At 37.2% G+C, this 14,703-nt stretch overlaps 1 long non-coding RNA gene across 1 annotated transcript; it reads right to left on the reverse strand.

The window, feature by feature from the left end:
• Window positions 1-13,329: 13,329 nt before the first annotated feature.
• On the reverse strand, window positions 13,330-14,661 carry LOC110863839. Its single transcript, XR_002549408.2, has 2 exons — window positions 14,460-14,661; window positions 13,330-13,783 (listed from the first exon to the last, which is right to left on the reverse strand). It is a non-coding gene; the product is annotated as an uncharacterized LOC110863839 (long non-coding RNA).
• Between the last annotated feature and the right edge of the window lie 42 nt (window positions 14,662-14,703).

Consider the following 14,703-nt stretch of genomic DNA (forward strand, 5'->3'; position numbering starts at 1 on the left):
TTTGAGAACAATTGTATTAGTTATGTATGTGGGTTGTTAACAGCATGATTAATAAGTTATATAATGTTATTGCTTGAGGTAGTGTATGGAACTAGGGTTTAGATTTCGGATATCATAAATAAGCAGGAGGCACATGATTGAATAATTAAGTGTGAGTAAATGGTTGGATGGTTGGTTGATCAATTTTGAGTTAATTATGGTTGGGATATTCATAGTTGAAATCTATAAAGTGGGAGTCACGATTTGCAATTGTTTGACTAATTTAATGATAAGGGTTATATATAACAGCATGTTAACTCTAAAATTATATGACATGTAATTGTTAATTATAAGCATCTTGAGCATGTGTTTTGGTGTTCATCATATGTCATTATAAACGTGTAAGATGATGATGTGGAATTAAGGTCTTTACATATATTTATATGCATGATAAGGGTTGATGAAACAATGAATTGACAAACCAAAAGGGATAATAGCTTCGGATGAATAATGTGATGTTTTGATTATGTGCATGAATCATACTAGCAAGTCATGAGAAATTAGGAAGTTGATTAGATTGTATAAATTGTTGCAATTCATACAAAGTACTGGGCCAAGGGGTTTGAGGGCCGCTTAGCCCACACCATTATATTTATCGGATTTGTTGATTGGGCCAGGCCGTGTGGGCTGTGTCACGGCCCTAGCCCCGATTTGACCTGGTCAAGAGCCGCGGGACAGGAACCCCGTGGTATTTAATTTAGGCGACAGCGGAAGTCTTTAATACAGGATCTTTTAATACTAAAAATGCCCGTTTACTTTATTACATAAGTTTAGGGATAAAACCCTGTAATTTACAATAAAGGGATTTCACTGGGAAATCTTTATTTTCCAAAACATGTTTCTTTATTTATTTATATTGAGCCACTCCTTTAAGCTTATAGTGCTTCACGGCACTTTTCCTGGATTACAACTGATCACCTGAAACATGTTTGAAAAAGCTTTTGTCAGTGGGAAATACTGAGTGAATCATTCATTTTATTTAAACGACGCATTTGTTATAATTGACAGTATTAAGAGCGATTACAATGTTTTTGTTTATCAACCAACTACCCACAGTATTTGTCACTCGACCAGCCATCGGTAGCATGTGCCCAATGGTGTCTGTGACTATGGTCATATCACCCCTTGGCTAACCCGTTTGTCCAATGGTGACGGTTATCAAGTATGTATACAAAACCCCACATACCGGCTATAATTTGGTGATTACAAAGACTTAATCCCTGTAATTATAACTTTGAAAATAACTTGGAGTTTTGTAAAACAGTTGATAAAAAGAGAATGACTCACATTGCAGATTTATGTAAGCAGAGCGTAGCCTATTGATTAGCCTGTTAACCTAATTTAAATAACAATGCACATGAACCAGGTTAGTAACTAATACAGCATTTACGACAATTCACGATATTAAAACCCTCACAACAAATGACAAAGTGCGATACTTAAACATTCATCGAATTAACGACGAATGACAAAGTATAAACTCAATTTGAGCAGCACTTAAACATTCGTTGGATAGTTTCAATCGATCGGACGTTGAATCGTAATAGCGATCGAGTTATTACCCTGATTATCGCGGCAGCGTTTCGTGATTTGGGTGTGTTTGTAGTAATCTACATATATCTCAGTGTATGAAACGAAATTATATGTCGAAATAAGCAATCTGATCAAGTCCCAAGCCCCCCTATTTATACCCGAAATTGGAGCCTCCCGCGTGTCACGGAGGGATCCTTGGTCCCCGTCGCGTGTCGCGAGGCAGGTCCCCCTAGCCTAGGGTAGGCTTGTCACCTGGGTAGCCCTGCTGAGTCGACGTATAATGAAAATTCGATTTAGACAGCGAATTCGGAAGATAATTATCAATTAGGGTTTAACCCCCTTGAGTTTTAGGGGCCCTGATCCTGATTCGGAATGTTCTGAAAATTTTAGGGTTTATGCAGAATTACTTGGGTTTCTTAGTTAGGGTTTCCTTATTAGACAATTAACATAATAAGTATTGATTTTAGTGAGAGTTCTTACATCCTCCCCACCTTAATAAAAATCTCGTCCTCGAGATTTACTGGAATAGATGAGGATATTTCCGCTTCATTTCTGATTCCAGTTCCCAAGTGTATTCTGGTCCTCTTTTTGAATCCCACTTGACTTTGACTAATACTAGTCGTTTGTGCTTAAGAAACTTGATCTTTCTATCTTCTATCTGCAGTGGTTTCTCTATAAATTTTAACTTTTCATTTACCTCTGCATCTTGAAGAGGTACTACCAGGGATTCGTCTGATAGACATTTCTTGAGATTGGATACATGAAACACATCATGTACTCCAGCTAGTTCTTCTGGTAGTTGTAAATGATAAGCAACTGGTCCTATTCGTTGCATTACTGGAAATGGTCCTATGTACCTTGGACTCAGCTTTCCTTTTTTACCAAATCGTACTACTCCTTTCCAATGAGAGACTTTCAAAAGTACTTTGTCTCCGACTTGAAACTCTAGTGGCTTGCGACGATTGTCTGCATAACTTTTCTGGCGATCTCGAGCCGTCTTCAGTCTTTCTTTGATCTGAGTTATCTTGTCGGTGGTTTCTTGTACGATTTCAGGACCTGATAATTGACTTTCTCCTATTTCTGCCCAACAAACTGGAGTTCTGCACTTGCGTCCATACAGTGCTTTGAATGGGGCAGCTTCAATACTTGAATGATAACTATTGTTATAGGAGAATTCAATTAAGGGTAAGTGGTTATCCCAATTACCACCAAAATCAATTACACATGCTCGGAGCATGTCTTCTAGAGTTTGTATTGTTCTTTCACTTTGTCCGTCTGTTTGCGGATGATATGCGGTACTTAAATTTAGTCGAGTTCCCATTGCTTCCTGGAAACTAGTCCAGAAATGGGAAGTGAAACGATTATCCCTATCCGATACAATGGAGAGCGGAACTCCATGTAAGGATACTACTTCGTCTCCGTACAACTTGGCTAACCTTTCCATGCTAAAGGTCTCCTTCATAGGTAGAAAATGGGCTGATTTGGTTAATCGATCCACAATTACCCAAATCGCATCATTACCCTTCCTGGTTTTGGGTAACTTAGTAACAAAATCCATTGTTATGAGTTCCCATTTCCATACAGGCATTTCTAATTGTTGTAGTAGTCCTGAAGGTTTTTGGTGTTCTGCTTTAACTTGGAAACAAGTAAGACATTTTGATACATATTCAACTATCTCCTTTTTCATACCTATCCACCAGAAATTATTCCTTAAATCTTGGTACATCTTATTGTTACCGCGATGCATGGTATACCTAGATTTATGGGCTTCTTCTAAAATCTTATTTCTTAATTCTCCTTGCTTAGGTACCCAAATTCTTTTCTGGTGGAATCTCCAAATTCCATCTTTTCCTTGTTCTAACTCTTTTATATATCCTTTCATTCCTTTCGCATCGTCCTTGATTGCTGTTTCTTGAACTTCCTTTAATTGTTCCATTAAATCTAATTGCAGATTTAACCTAAGAGTACGAACTCGTTGTTGCTTCTCATGATACTTACGACTTAAGGCGTCAGCAACTACGTTTACTTTTCCTTTGTGATATTGAATATCACAGTCGTAATCACTTAGGATTTCCATCCATCTTCTTTGCCTCATGTTTAATTCTTTTTGCCCAAATATGTACCTTAAGCTTTTATGATCTGTATAAACAGTAAACTTATTTCCATACAAATAATGTCTCCATATCTTAAGGGCAAAAATTATAGCTCCTAATTCTAAGTCATGAGTTGTATAGTTTTCCTCGTGTTTCTTCAATTGCCTGGAGGCATACGCAATTACCTTCTTGCGTTGCATTAGCACACATCCTAATCCTAATTTTGAAGCATCACAATATACTTCAAAATCTTCAGTTCCTTCTGGCAAGGCTAGAATTGGAGCATTTGTCAATCTTTGCTTTAATATCTTAAAAGCTTCTTCTTGTCTAGGTCCCCATTCAAACTTAACTGCTTTACAGGTTAACTTAGTCAAGGGTACAGCTATCTTAGAAAAATCCTTAATAAATCGTCTATAGTATCCAGCTAAACCTAGAAAACTTCTGATTTCCATAGCTGTTTGTGGGACCTTCCATTTGGTGATTGCTTCTATTTTAGAAGGATCTACGTGAATACCTTCGTGATTTACCATATGCCCTAAAAATTGCACTTCTTGCAGCCAGAATTCGCACTTCGAGAATTTGGCGTAAAGCTTTTCCTTTCTTAACAAAGTTAAGAGTGCATGCAGGTGCTCACAATGTTCTTCCTGACTTTTGGAATAAATAAGTATATCGTCGATGAAGACAATTACGAATTTATCCAAGTATGGTTTACAAATCCTATTCATCATGTCCATGAATGCTGCAGGAGCATTCGTTAGCCCGAAGGGCATGGCTGTAAACTCATAATGACCATACCTTGTTCTGAAAGCAGTTTTAGGTATGTCTTCCTCTTGTACTTTCAACTGATGATATCCGGAGCGTAAGTCTATCTTAGAAAAATACCTAGCTCCCTGGAGTTGATCAAAAAGATCGTCAATCCTAGGTAATGGATATCGATTCTTAATTGTAACCTTATTCAGTTCCCTATAATCGATACACATTCTCATTGATCCATCTTTCTTCTTCACAAACAGCACTGGTGCTCCCCAAGGGGATGAACTAGGTTGTATAAATCCTTTGCTTAGTAATTCATCTAACTGTTTTTTTTTAATTCTAGCATTTCAGTGGGTGCTAGCCGGTAAGGTGCTTTGGCTATTGGTGTAGTTACAGGAATTAGATTAATCCTAAACTCTACTTCTCTATCAGGTGGTAACCCGGGTAATTCTTCTGGGAATACATCGGAATATTCTGAGACTACTGGGATTTCCTGAAGTTCCTTATTCTTAGTGTTAATGATTACTGAAATCATGTACACTACTTCTTGTTTTCTTGAATAACTAGCTAACTTCATTACTGAAATGAATTTCAGTGGTTTTCAAGGTTTATTTCCTATAATTGAAATTACTTCTCCTGTAGGTGTCTGGATTTCTACGGAATTCTTATCACAAAGGATTCGAGCATTGTTGGTTACTAACCAATCCATTCCTAACACGACATCGAATCCGGCTAATTTCATAGGTAATAGGTTCGCAGAAAATTTATGACCTAAGAGTTCTATCTTTCCTTCTTGCAAAACCTTATCTATGTTGACAGAATTTCCATCTGCCGTTTCGACTGTAAAAATCTGCCTAAGGGTCTTTAAAGGTAAGTTAAGAGCTTGGCAGAATGAGGTATTAATAAAACTTTGATTTGCACCAGAGTCGAATAATACTTTTGCAAACACGTCGTGAACTAAGAACGTACCAGCTATCACATCGGGAATGAGTTCTGCTTCTTAAGTGGTCAGCTGGAATGCTCTGGCATTCTTTTTGGTAGCTCCGTCAGTCGTCTTGGCTTTCTTATCTGCTGGTTTGACCATTTTGGGACATTCTGATTGAAAATGTCCAGTTTCTCTACAGTTATAGCAGATTCTTGTTTTCTTTCTGCAGTCTTCTTCACGATGTCCTACAGCTTTGCAAAAGTTGCAGGTCACATTGCATCTTCCAAAATGTTTCTTTCTACAATTCCTGCAGAAAGGCGGATTTGAGGATTGCCCCGTTCCTCTTTTCTTAGTATTGCTATTATTACTCATACGAAATCCTTGGGTAATTTTCTGAGCTAATTCTTTCTTCCGGTTTTCTTCCCTTGTACGTACCAGTTCGTCAGTAAAGGTGTTAGCTAATTCTACCGCATCGTCAATAGTGCGTGGTCTTGCAGCTTTAACGATATTACGGATCTCTCCAATTAATCCCCAAATATAACGGGAAATGAGTACTGGTTTTGGCGAAGCCAGGGTTGGTACTACTCTCGCATATTCAAAGAATGTGGAAGTATATCCTCGACAATCTACACCTACCATACGATGGCTCAGGAACTTATTTGCCATTTGTTCCTTTTCATATTCGGGACAAAATTTTCTTTCCATTAGTTGCTTAAAATCTTCCCAATTCATGGCATAAGCCACATTCCTTCCCTTGGCTTGAAGTACCGTATTCCACCATTCTAGCGCCCCTTCTTTAAAAAGGTGTGACGCATACATCACCTTATCTTCTTCGGCACATTTACTTATCGCAATTACTGCTTCGGTTTTCTCTAACCAACGCAGTGTTGCAGTTGCCCTTCATTTCCTGCAAATTCTGTTGGTTTACAGGCAAGAAATTCTTTGTAGGTGCAACCAGGCGTTGCAGCTTTCATTTTCTTAGGAAGTCGTGGATTATTATCGTCATGATTGCCACCTCCATTTATGCTATTACTACCGTTATCTTTCGGAGTACATTTACTAGGAATAATTTGTTGAGGTTCAGCAGGTTTCTGAGCAGCAGCCAGGATTGCGGGAATAGCATTGGTTATCCCTTGAGCAACGATATTCTCGATATCTTGCCTAGTCATAAATTGATTTTCCTGATTTTGATCAGATTGATTTGCTTCATTAACTGGTTCATTACCAGCGTTTTCCATCTGGTAATTATTATAGGGGTAATTTATTAGTGTCAAATAATCGATAATTTAGAATATAATAAAATAATTGCACATAATCACATAAATCTTTCAACACATGTATAGTCAAAATTGTCGATTTCTCGACTTCCATTTTTATAAATATTAGGCATCCGTACACATTGTTTATCTTACAACGTTTTATTCCTATTTTACAAAGTTATATTTTTGTTACTACTATTATTATACAAATACAGTTTCCCAACCCTTTATTCCTTTGTCAACTAGCATTTTAATAGCGACGTTCCCTCTCGTCGTATTTCCAGGAGATTTGTTCTCCCATTTCCCGAATCCTATTCCCTGTGCCTATCAGCTCTTCGCCAAACTGGCGGAGTTCGGCTAAGTTTTCGTTGCTCATCGGTGGGTTTGGTATAGGTTCTGGGTCGAACTGAGGGAGAAAGGTATAAGGACTATTTATTATGTTTTGAAACTGCCAATCGTTAGTCCACCACTCGTCCATTCCTCCTAAAGGTTGAGTGCGGATTAGAGGGTCTGGAATAGCTGGTTCAAAATTCACTGGAAGTTGGGTTTGAACAGGATAAGAGTAGAGGTTATTGTTAATAGGCCTGATAATGTCACAACTTGCCAGTATACGATCTAATTCTTCCTGCAGCGGCAACTCCTCGATTTGCCTAGAACTTTCCCCGATTTCTATTCCCATTTGCTTAGAATTTTCCTTGACTTATATCCCTGCTGGCCTAGAACTTTCTCCGGTCTCTATCCCTTTTCCTTTATCCATAGGATTTTCTATTTTGAGAATTTTCCTAATTGCTGGTTTCCTCCTGCGCACTTTCCTCCATCCAACATATCTTCTTCTTTTCTTAGGCTTTGCTTTCTCCAGAGGTGGAGCTTGAAATTCCATAGGTTCCTCCACATCAGCAATGTAACCAGTGAAGTCGTTGGAAACTTCTATTGGTACAGGATAGAGATTGAGATTCTGAAAGGTTTCAGATAGCTCATTCATGCTGTTTAGCATATATGCAAAATGCACACAAAATGCTAAGTTAAAATTTTATAACAAAATTTCACAAATAACATTTAAGTATTATTGCATACCGTATAATTAATTTAATACAAAGGACAACTGAAATTTAAATACACTAGGATTTATCGTAACTTATTTATTTACGGGATAACTTTTCTTTAGAGCTTCTGGCTTGTAGGTACTATAGGTACTAATACTGATTTAAAGGTTTGCATTCACTGCTACAGTGGATAACATGTAAAGATCTGCCCATTTTTCATCTAATTTGTCTTCCCAAGGTGGATTATTGCCTATTTCCTGGATTTCTGGATTAAACCTCACTTTCTTTGGTTGTGATTTCTTTCCTTTCTCTCGACTTTTCCTAATAATCGAATTTCTTTTCTCTGGGGTAAGAGGATTCTCATATTGTGCCTTACGGACAAGGATTCCTTCCTCAATTTCTGCTGGGTATTTTGAGGATGAGGTTCCTTTTTCTTTAAGTGAAGTATCTAATTTGTGATAGATAGCCGAAAGTCTTTGTTTACCCATAATGTAACTAACAAATAATCAGTTAATAAAACACGTAATCACAGAATGGCAATCAGAAATTTTAAATACTTTAATAGGCTTAAATCAGTGGCTCTGATACCACCTTTTCCTGTCACGGCCCTAGCCCTGGTTTGACCTGGTCAAGAGCCGCAGGACAGGAACCCCGTGGTATTTAATTTAGGCGACAGCGAAAGTCTTTAATACAGGATCTTTTAATACTAAAAATGCCCGTTTACTTTATTACATAAGTTTAGGAATAAAACCCTGTAATTTACAATAAAGGGATTTCACTGGGAAATCTTTATTTTCCAAAACATGTTTCTTTATTTATTTATATTGAACCACTCCTTTAAGCTTGTAGTGCTTCACGGCACTTTTCCTGGATTACAACAGATCACCTGAAACATGTTCGAAAAAGGTTTTGTCAGCGGGAAATACTGAGTGAATCATTCATTTTATTTAAACGACGCATTTGTTATAATTGACAGTATTAAGAGCGATTACAATGTTTCTGTTTATCAACAAACTACCCACGGTATTTGTCACTCGACCAGCCATCGGTAGCCTGTGCCCAATGGTGTCTGTGACTATGGTCATATCACCCCTTGGCTAACCCGTTTGTCCAATGGTGACGGTTATCAAGTAATGTATACAAAACCCCACATACCGGATGTAATTTGGTGATTACAAAGACTTAATCCCTGTAATTATAACTTTGAAAATAACTTGGAGTTTTGTAAAACAGTTGATAAAAAGAGAATGACTCACATTGCAGATTTATGTAAGCAGAGCGTAGCCTATTGATTAGCCTGTTAACCTAATTTAAATAACAATGCACACGAACCAGGTTAGTAACTAATACAGCATTTACGACAATTCACGAGATTAAAACCCTCACAACAAATGACAAAGTGCGATACTTAAACATTCATCGAATTAACGACGAATGACAAAGTATAAACTCAATTTGAGCAGCACTTAAACATTCGTTGGATAGTTTCAATCGATCGGACGTTGAATCGTAATAGCGATCGAGTTATTACCCTGATTATCGCGGCAGCGTTTCGTGATTTGTGTGTGTTTGTAGTAATCTACGTATATCTCAGTGTATGAAACGAAATTATACGTCGAAACAAGCAATCTGATCAAGTCCCAAGCCCCCATATTTATACCCGAAATTGGAGCCTCCCGCGTGTCGCGGAGGGATCCTTGGTCCCCATCGCGTGTCGCGGGGCAGGTCCCCCTAGCCTAGGGTAGGCTTGTCACCTGGGTAGCCCTGCTGAGTCGACGTATAACGAAAATTCAATATAGACAGCGAATTCGGAAGATAATTATCAATTAGGGTTTAACCCCCTTGAGTTTTAGGGGCCCTGATCCTGATTTGGAATGTTCTGAAAATTTTAGGGTTTATGCAGAATTTCTTGGGTTTCTTAGTTAGGCTTTCCTTATTAGACAATTAACATAATAAGTATTGATTTTAGTGAGAGTTGTTACAGGCTGTGTTAATTAGTTAAATTGTGGGTTGTGTAAAGTCTTGGGCCGCATGAAAACTGTTAAATCATTGGGCTGTATGTTCGGAGTTGGGCCGAACACCCCGCTGAGTCTGAATCGACGGCTTACGTATTGGGCCGAACACCTATAGTGGTCATATGCTTGTTTGGGCTTGAGCAAAAAGGGTCGTACACTTTAGGAATTACGTGTTTGCTTGAACTATTGTTTATGTAACACACATGAGACCTGCTTAATTGTGTATTGATGATTTGAGTAAGTATGCCTATGTGTTTTGTTGATACGCTACTTGTGTGATGTGAACGATGAATATGTGAATTAGTCGTACATGGAACTGACTGCTATCGGTAACTGTGATAGGACGTATTTGATCAACTGTTAAACTAGTAAATAATCTTACCGAGCAAAACTAAGGTGATTTCACTACTTTGAGCATGCGTCCCGGTGGTTTGGGACAGTCAGTGGGTATCCCGGGGAGGGATAAATCTTTTGGGTAAAACTGAGATGTTGGATAATATTCTCACTCTCTATCTCTTAAGTCCCATCTTTTGCTATCGTGGGTGGTAGCGGGGTATTAGTTGGTAACGCTACTTAGGTTTGGCACCCTCACGCCGTACCGGGGAGGACGGTTGTGAACTAATGACCCAGTCGGGCCCATTGCTTTGATAGGAGCACTAGGGAAAGGGCAAAACATCCACAGGAGCCGTCTTGTTCAGTATCGAGATATTATCAAAATTACTTTCGAAATTAAATTCAATGGATTAACTAAACACTTGGTAACTAACGTTTTCGTAAAAACTATGAACTCACCAGCGTTGCTCTGATACACTCGTTGCATGCTCGCAGGTCGTTAGATTTCTTGGATTTGGAACTTGCTGTCTGGAGTAGCTGGAGTGGTCATGGGTTGTACTGATTTGATACACATGATGGGTTTATTTCATTGATTATACACATTTGCTTTGAAACAGTTAAACTACTATTTACTTATTGCTTCCGCTGAACTTGTTGGATTTTCATTAAACTTATTGTTGGTACATTGCATTAATAATTGGAAATTTCATTTGAAAACTTGTTATGAGTTCAACATGATTAGTGGCTCGTTATTGGTACGTCACACGCCTAATAGAGTTTCCATGGTGGTATTTTGGGGGTGTGACAGTGGCGGTAGTGGTCGGGGTCTGCGATGGCGGGTGGCAGCGATGGTAGTCGGTGGCGGTGGCGAAGGGCGGCGGTGGCGACGGAGGACGGTGGTGGTGGTCGACGGAGGTTGGTGGCAGGTGGTTAAGATGGCAAGTGGTGGTGGTGGCAGATGGTGGTGGTGATGGGCGGTGTTTGTGACGTAGGGTGAGAGAGGGAATGGAATGGAAAAAAAAAACAGAGGGAGTGAGTGGAATGAATTTAAGGGACTAGAATGACTTATGGAATTGGTGATTTCATTACGTTGACCAACCAAACACAGTTTTTTCATTCCCTCGCAATAGTTCATTCCATTTCATTTCTCATTCCTGCATACCAAACACTACCTAACTGTTTCACACGTTAATATATATATTTTTTTTAAATTACACCGTATTAACGAGCATTTCATTCTCTTTAATTCGAGCAACATATCGCTATAGTTTTCTTAAAAAAATTACAGAATTTTGAATACTCATTAGTCCATTACGTGATTTTGAATTCCGAACACATGACTGCGTGATTTTGAATACCTGTTACGTGATTACACATTCAACATAAACCATTATGTGATTACAATTTTAATATAAATCCATTACTTGAATACACATTCAATATAATTTGTTATAACTAATAGTATTACAATTATGCTTATAACGTAATCACTCAGTGTGTTTCACATAAAATACTACAATAAAATCACGTAATCACGAAATGAGTATTCAAAATCACGTAGTCACTTAATAATACATAGTCAACTATTGTCACGTAATTACGTAATCACTTAGTGTAGTTTTACATTCTATAATGAAATCACGTAATCGGTATTCGAAATCACGCAGTCATGTGCTGGGTATTCAAAATCACGTAATCACGTAATGAGTATTCAAAATCATGTAAAATTTTTAAAGAAACCTATAGCAATAGGCTGCTCGAATTAAAGAGAATGAAATGCTCGTTAATACGATGTAATTTTAAAAAATATATTAACGTATGAAAAGGTTATAGCCTTTTGAAAATCAGGGGAGAGTTCAAGTGAGAAATAACCAGAATATCGTTTCTCTTTTTGTTTCTTCAATTGTTTTAACCTTACATTTACAAAAATGTCACTGTCTAATTTTGAGCCATTGATCTTGGGAGATCAATGATTGAGCTTGTCTCCTACACTTCGTACAAGAATTATTTCTTTACATGATTTCTTATCTATATAAAACAACATAAATACAAACATGTTATATTTCGGGTAAATATCATGTACAAATAGCCTTATCGTACAAAATGTACGAAAGACATGAAAAGGAAAAAAAAATGTTGTGGCATTTTCGTAATTATTTTACTCGTAATTACTCTACAAGGATCAAAATTACCCTATAAGGGTGGAGGGAGTGATCAATCACTAGTTGAGTGTTTGAGTTTTTCTCTAGCCAATAATATAATGCCATGCCATGTCAAGTCCACATTGGCACATTCCACTTCCCATTTTGCACTCAGCCACTGGCAATGGTCAAACACATGGAGAGTGGTAAAGAATTTTAAGAAAATACGATTTGTTGAAAGAGATTGGGACCCACCATTAAACCCCCTCTCTCTCTCCTCCTTCCCTCATCTTCCCGCATCGGTAAGTATACGCCGTCTAAACCATTCCCTGCTCCCCGATTCCTCATCGGCATCCATTCACCGATCGGTGAATGTGACTCCCTGAGTCACTCCTCGAAACCACACCAAGCACCCTAAGATCATTTGTAGAGTAACTATGATACTCAACAAAATTGTCCTACAAGATCAAAATTATACTAAAAGATAAAATTACCCTACAAGATCATTTGTAGAGTATTTATGATACTCTACAAAATTACCCTGCATGATTAAAATTATCCTACAATGTCATTTTACAAAATTACCCTACAAGATCATTTGTAAGGTAATTTTAATAATTACTCTACGAGTAAATAATTACGAAAATACTACCGTATTTTTTTTATTTTTTTCATGTCTTTCGTACATTTTGTAGGACAAGACTGTTTATATTTTATCTTTTTCCATTATATTTCAAACAACTTTACAATAGAGAAAAATGCAATTTGCGTCCCTGTGGTATGTCCCAAACATCAACCTGAGCCCCTAAATTAAATTTTTGGTTTTTTGAGCCCCTGACCTTATGAATTTATAACACTTTGAGTCCCTGCCGTCAGTTTAACTGTTTGAGGCAGGGGTAAGACCGTCTTTTGACATATATTAATAACACTTTGCGTCCCTATGGTATGAGTGAAATATCAACCTGAGCCCCTAAATTCATTTTTTTGCTTTTTTCTTAAGAAATCTAATAATTCAAATTAACTTTTTTATTTTTAAATAAATGCAATCTAATAATTAACTCTTTTTAAATAAATATATAATAGTTAAATGTATACAATATATAACAAATTATTAAAGCCTAAATTCACTTTTATTTTTAAATAAATGCAATCTAATAAATACAATATAATAATTAAATGTATACTATATATAACAAATCATTAAAGCTTAAACTGTATATTAAATGTAAACTTTTAATACATACAATACTGAGACAAAACGTCATACCAACTTCGTAGACTTGACGGAACTTACAGACTCGATAACAAACGACCGTAACATACAATATAGAGACAAAACGTCAAAGATCCACAAGCAATTGTGGATCTTTACTGACGGGTGCACTTCGGAATGTAGCAGATATGAATGAATACAACCCTAGTGTAGGTAATTACATATCTGCCACTAGGGTTATGAATGAATATAACCCAAGTGGTAGATATGTAATTAGCGAGCTCTGGAATTTCAAGGAAAATCGAAGAGCTACACTGGGGTTATATTCATTCATATCAATCACTTCCTTATGTGCACCGCACCATCTTCTAGGAGGGTATCAAGTGTTCTTGCCTTCGTAGTTGGTGTTTTGCGTATCTTTACATCCGCAACCATTCTGTACATCGAATCAAACCAAAACCAAATAACTGTTATCATCGAATCAAACCCAAAAATACCCAAATAACACATTCGAATCAATGATGAGGAACACATTCAAATCACACATTCAAATCATTGAATCAAACCCAAAAATACCCAAATAACACATTCAAATCATTGAATCAAACCCAAAATACCCAAACTCAAACAACCAACCAAAACGATTCGAGATTTACCAAAAATCAATTTTCACATTTCAAGTATCAATATTGATGTGTTCAATCCGAAACTGATCAATCCGAAACTGATCCGATCAGTTCTTTTTAAACAGTTCTCAAACACATTCAAAACCTCGAAACAAAAACCCACAAGAATCAAACCCACAAAAATCAAACCCACAAGAATCAAACCCAAAACACATTCAAAACCTCTGTTTTGATACCCGAGACAAAAACCCACAAGAATCAAACCCACAAGAATCAAACAAAACCAAAACACATTCAAAACCGTATATGAGTTATCTAACCCGTATGAAGATAACCCTCTGTTTTGATACCCTAGACAAAAACCCATAAGAATCAAACAAAACCAAACCCCTGTTTTGATATCCGAGACAAAAAAACCCACAAGAATCAAACAATATGATGGTGTGGATTGTTATCGATGAAGATGAAGATGATGAAGAATCTAACCTCTGTTTTACCTTGGATTGTTATCGATGAAGATGAAGATGATGAAGATGAAGCTGATGAAGATGATGAACGAAGATGATGAAGATGAAGCTGATGATAATGATAATGGGTGTTGGGAGTTGGGATGTTAAGGGTTGAGAAGTGTGATGAAACTGATCTGGTCATTCATATCTTCTATTAATTGTAGATGTGAAGGGTCAAGGGCATAAAGGACTTTTTACAATTGTCAAACGGTCAAATTGAC

The sequence above is a fragment of the Helianthus annuus genome, chromosome 6 (assembly GCF_002127325.2).
Source record: "Helianthus annuus cultivar XRQ/B chromosome 6, HanXRQr2.0-SUNRISE, whole genome shotgun sequence".
Lineage (NCBI taxonomy): Eukaryota > Viridiplantae > Streptophyta > Magnoliopsida > Asterales > Asteraceae > Helianthus > Helianthus annuus.